The sequence below is a fragment of the Schistocerca gregaria genome, chromosome 3, assembly GCF_023897955.1.
Source record: "Schistocerca gregaria isolate iqSchGreg1 chromosome 3, iqSchGreg1.2, whole genome shotgun sequence".
In the NCBI taxonomy this organism is placed as follows: Eukaryota; Metazoa; Arthropoda; class Insecta; order Orthoptera; family Acrididae; genus Schistocerca; species Schistocerca gregaria.
In genome coordinates, this window is record NC_064922.1 from 755,253,819 (window position 1) to 755,260,063 (window position 6,245).

Below are 6,245 nucleotides of genomic sequence, written 5' to 3' on the forward strand. Positions count from 1 at the left end.
CCTTGCAGTAAAAAGACAGATTAAAAACAAAATGAGAATCAAGGACAAGACTCTACAAGTGCATTTACAGTAATCATTTGGTAGAACGAACAGATACATTCATTGCCCATAGCTAAAGTATACCATAACGAATTTCCATTCATTAGACTGTACAAGAATACTATTTATTAATCGCTTAATTAAACAAATATTCCATAATTTTTATTGGCCAATCAGATGATACATTATCTGCACAGCCCTGAAATAACATTCTGAAGGACAAAAAACGTAGAAAATGATAAATGTGTGAAAGTGACTCTTGTGTCAAAGTATAAAATGCTGTGGTGTAAACTGTTGAGGGGCACACTAATGTCATATATACAACATGATTGTTCAAAACATGTCAGAGGACCAAATATAGGACATCACCTATGAACGTAACACATGCAAAACCTTCACAAGAACTGTTCGTGGTGAACAGCATTCATATGTGAATGCATTCATATGTCATGTACTGCCATGAAACAATAACACACAAGAACACTAACTAGCTTGTGGCGATGATATGCACCGTAAAGGCTGCCTTAGCGGTGTCTATTCATGAAGTATCAGTAAAGCTTTCTGACTAGCAAATCACTAAAAAGTACTCATATGTATTAAACACAAGTGAACACAAAAAATAATATTAAATCTAAAATGACTTATACTTATTAATAAGAGCACTGTACCAGTACACATTGGTTTTTCCACCACATTAAAACCAAAAGCTATTAAATGCAAGCAGGAAAAATTTCCAAAGAAACATACTGGCCATACATATCGTCTAAAAGACAAACCACATTATTAATTGGCCTGTGAGGAGGCTACACAACATACCAGTAATTAGATCATAAGCAAATCTAATATGTCTGTTAAATGTAAGACAATGAGCATATGACAGCAGTCTTTAAGTTGACAATAAATACACTATCACAACAAAAACACTAGCAATGCCACAAGCTGTGTGCAGCGGAACTTAAGTGATGGAAATGTAAATCCATGGAAAATAGAAGGTGTTTACATTAACATTAAATGTGTCACAAGAACGAAGAGGGGCTATCACACTACCCTAAGATACACCTAGTTCTACTGTCCTTGCATCAAATACTAATCTTATGTTATGACTAGCATTAGATGATGGTAGCTTCACAATACGTGATCTATTTTGCAAATGGCATCATGAATGAAAGTTTCTGAGGTGTTTATGTCATTTATGTAAATAAGGAACAAAGGAGACCCAACACACTACCCAAGTTACACCTATTTCGACATTCCTTGCATCAGATACTATTGTGATTTCATGATTATCATGAGCTGATGTGAGCTTCACAACCTGTGATCTATTTTTCAAATGTAATTGAAACTACTTGTTTTCTATACATTTTATCCCCATTACTTCCAACTTAGTTGAAAGAATTTCATGACTATTCATACAGAAAGCTTTAGAAAGATACAAATAAACTCCTACAACAGTATTGTCGTCATCCAAATTTCTAATTATTTCATTGTTGCAATCATTTACCACTATTTCTGTACTTCCATGTGTTCGGAATCGATGCATATTGTTATTCAGGAGGCTGTGATTGTCTAAATACTTGGCGATTAGGTGTTTCATTTATCTGTCAGTTACATTGTCTAAATACTTGGCCATCATCATCAGCAGCATAGCCCCCTTATAAAATTCCTCCATGATCCCCTATTCAGTACTACCATTGGTGCCTCTTCTGATGTTAAACCTATACTTCAAAATCATTCTTAACCGAATCCAGGTACCTTCTCCTTGGTCTGCCCAGACTCCTCCTACCCTCTACTGCTGAACCCATGAGTCTCTTGGGTAACCTTGCTTCTCCCATGCGTGTAACATGACCCCACCATCTAAGCCTGTTCATCCTGACTGCTACATCTATAGAGTTTATTCCCAGTTTTTCTTTGATTTCTTCATTGTGGGCACCCTACATCTATAGAGTTTATTCCCAGTTTTTCTTTGATTTCCTCATTGTGGACACCCTCCTGCCATTGTTCCCATCTACTAGTACCTGCAATCATCCTAGCTACTTTCATATCCGTAACCTCAACCTTGTTGATAAGGTAACCTGAATCCACCCAGCTTTCGCTCCCATACAACAAAGTTGGTCGGAAGATTGAACGGTGCACAGATAACTTAGTCTTGGTACTGACTTCCTTCTTGCAGAAGAGAGTAGATCGTAGCTGAGTGCTCACTGCATTAGCTTTGCTACACCTCGCTTCCAGTTCTTTCACTATGTTGCCATCCTGTGAGAATATGCATCCTAAATACTTGAAACCGTCCACCTGTTTCAGCTTTGTTCCTCCTATTTGGCACTTAATCCGTTTATAACTCTTTCCCACTTACATTATTTTCATTTTTGAGATGCTAATCTTCATACCATAGTCCTTACATTTCTGATCTAGTTCTGAAATACTACTTTGCAAACTTTCAATCGAATCTGCCATCACAACTAAGTCATCCGCATATGCAAGACTGCTTATTTTGTGTTCACATATCTTGATCTCACCCAGCCAGTCTATTGTTTTCAACATATGATCCATAAATAATATGAACAACAGTGGAGAGAGGTAGTAGCCTTGTCTAACCCCTGAAACTACTCTGAACCATGAACTCAATTTACCGTCAACTCTAACTGCTGCCTGACTATCCATGTAAAGACCTTTAATTGCTTGCAAACGTTTGCCTCCTATTCCATAATCTCTTAGAACAGACAATAACTTCCTCCTAGGAACCTGGTCATATGCCTTTTATAGATCTTTAAAGCATAGATACAATTCCCTGTGCCACTCATAACACTTCTCCATTATTTGCCGTAAGCTAAAGATCTGGTCCTGACAACCTCTAAGACGCCTAAACCCACACTGATTTTCATCCAATTGGTCCTCAATTAATACTCGCACATTCCTTTCAACAATACCTGAGAAGATTTTACCCACAACGCTGATTAAATAGATACCTCTGTAGTTGTTACAATCTTTTCTGTTTCCATGTTTAAAGATTGGTGTGATTACTGATTTTGTCCAGTCTGATGGAACCTGTCCCGACTCCCAGACCATTTCAATTATCCTGTGTAGCCATTTAAGACCTGACATTCCACTGTATTTGATGAGTTCCAACTTAATTTCATCCACCCCAGCTGCTTTATGTCACTGCAATCTATTGACCATTTTCTCCACCTCCTCAAATGTGATCCTATTTCCATCATCATTCCTATCCCATTGTACCTCAAAATCTGAAACGTTACTGATCGTATTTTCACCTACATTGAGCAACTCTTCAAAATATTCCCTCCATCTGCCCAAGGCATCCACAGGATTCACCAGCAGTTTTCCTGACCTGACCAAAATACTTGTCATTTCCTTCTTACCTCCCTTTCCAAGACTGCTAATTACACTCCAGAATGGTTTTCCAGTAGCTTGACCCATAGTCTCCAACCTGTTTCCAAAGTCTTCCCAAGATTTCTTCTTGGATGCTGCAATTATCTGTTTGGCTTTCTTTCTTTCTTCAACATAACTTTCTCTATCTACCTGAATTCTAGTATGTAGCCATTTTTGATTCGCCTTCTTTTTCCTTTTACAGGCTGCCTTGACTGTGTCATTCCACCAAGCTGTTTGCTTCATCCTACTTTTACACACTACTGTTCTAAGACATTCTTTAGCCACTTCTAGTACTGTGTCCCTGTACCTTGTCCATTCCTTTTCCAATGACTGTAATTCACTACATTCAACTAACTGGTACCTTTCTGAGATCGCTGTTATGTACTTGTGCCTGATTTCCTTATCCTGAAGTTTCTCCACTCTTATCCTCCTACACATGGACCTGACCTCCTGCACTTTCGGCCTCACAGTCCCAATTTCACTGCAGATTAAATAATGATCAGTGTCATCAAAGAATCCCCTGAATACACGTGTGTCCCTCACAGCCTTCCTGAATTCCTGATCTGTTATTATATAGTCAATGACAGATCTGGTTCCCCTGCCTTCCCAAGTATACCGGTGAATGTTATTATGTTTAAAAAAAGGAGTTTGTGATTACTAAGCCCATACTGGCACAGAAATCCAGGAGTTGATTCCCATTCCTGTTGGCCTCCATACCCTCTCCAAATTTACCCATAACCTTTTCATACCCTCCTGTTCGATTTCCAGTCCTGGCATTAAAATCACCCATAAGCAGAACACTGTCCTTGTCCTTTACTCTAACAACTACATCACTGAGTGCCTCATAAAAACTATCTATCTTATATTGATCTGTTTCTTCACAATGAGAATATACTGACACAATCCTAATTTTCTTGCTAGACACTGTCAAATCTATCCACATCAGTCGTTCGTTTACATACCTTACTGCAACTACGCTGCATTCCATTTCTTTCCTGATGTAAAGCCCTACACCCCATTGTGCTATTCCTGCTTTGACTCCTGACATATAGACCTTGTATTCTCCCACTTCCTCTTCTTTCTCACCCCTTACCCGAATGTCACTAACAGCTAAATGTCCAGCCCCATCTTACTTGCAGCCTCTGCCAGCTCTACCTTCTTCCCAGAGTAGCCCCCATTGATATTAATAGCTCCCCATCTCATTACCATTTGTTTGCTAAGTCGTATCTTAGGAGTCCTGGTTTGTTAGAGAAAGCCTAGAGGACTGAAATGACTCGATAATTTTCGACCTTCCGCATATTCCCACTCCTGAATAACGATATCATTTTCGATAATTTTGATCTTTGGGGGAATGCTTCCTCAGTGAACGATCAGTTAACAATGTGATCTAAGGATTTTGCAATTTTGAAGAGTACAGATTATAAGTGACACTGGCACATAATCAACAGCAGCTCATATTTTGCATTTGAGGCTTTTAATCAACTCTATTGTACCATGCTCACTAGCTGGAATTAGCCTCATGCTGTATGCTCATGTGCAAAATCTAAGTTTATCTTGCTTAAAGAAATTTAAGCTAAATACCCGGAAACATTTCAAAGCATATGACAGGTCTTTGTTGAAAATATTGATACTGAAGTTCAGTTTAAAGTGAAGTGTAGTGCTACACATGCAAGTGATAGCTCCATGCAGTCTTTATTTCTTATACACGCACACTATTTTATTTACATTTCTTCTCTGTTTCTTAATTGTTCTATTGTTTGAATTCCCTGTCCAGGAATCATCATAGAGTTACAGGATTGTTTTAAATGTTGCTATAAAGTGAATTTGTTAAACCCACACAAAGTCAGGATCACCCACGTCTACTGTGTCACACATGTCTGTCATGGTAACTCCATGATGTTATACCTGCTACCAACTGCAGCCATGCCTACAGGCACAGTAATCAATTACATGATAATAAAGTCACAACTGTTTTGGTAACAGAATACTGTCATGTGGTTCACACAGTTAAAAAGACAATCATAAGGGTATACCTACTGTCTTACTGCCACTGCTTCTTTGACACAATGATGTTCACTTTGAACTGTGAGACCTAGTACACAATCTGTGTGCACAAATCCTGCAGCTATGTCCTGTTGCCTTGAGGGACCAATAGACCGTCAACCCTCTGTTTTCGACGAGCTACAGAGATGTAATCATGTTTTTGTATGGCATGACAAAGTGCACAAGCCGCTGCAGCCAACTTAGTATGGAATTTATCGTGTTATCAGTAAGGAGGAAAAGACGTTCCAGGTCGACGTGGTGGGTATGCCAACCACCATCATCATTGACACGCTTAAACCAGGTTTCTGCACCCTCTTCGCCGGTACAGACACGGACATGGACACGGCCACTATAGGCTTCATAAATGCATCAGCTGCTCCACTGCCCAACACAGATAAGCAGCAACAGGTATGAGAGGTTATCTCTGATGATCCAGCAGCAGCCTGTGTAAGACCCACCTGGATGGTCTGCATGACATGTCTGATTCAACAAGAAATATTGACACTAAAGGGGGAAATGAAGAGCAGCGTAAGTGAAGTACAGTGTTATGCTTGCAAGTCGTTATTCCAAGTGGAGATTATCTCTGACGCAATGCTAGTGGCAAGATACAGTCAGTGTCATCTCTGTGCTATAGCAATGGAAGTACTATCGATGAAAGAGCTGCTAAATCAGAGTTACTAAATCCAGCGTTCCCAAATTCCTCCACTAAAGAAGAAGAAGCAAATATTCCAAAAGTCATATCAAGAACACCTACAAACATGAGTAACTTAGAAGTTGAT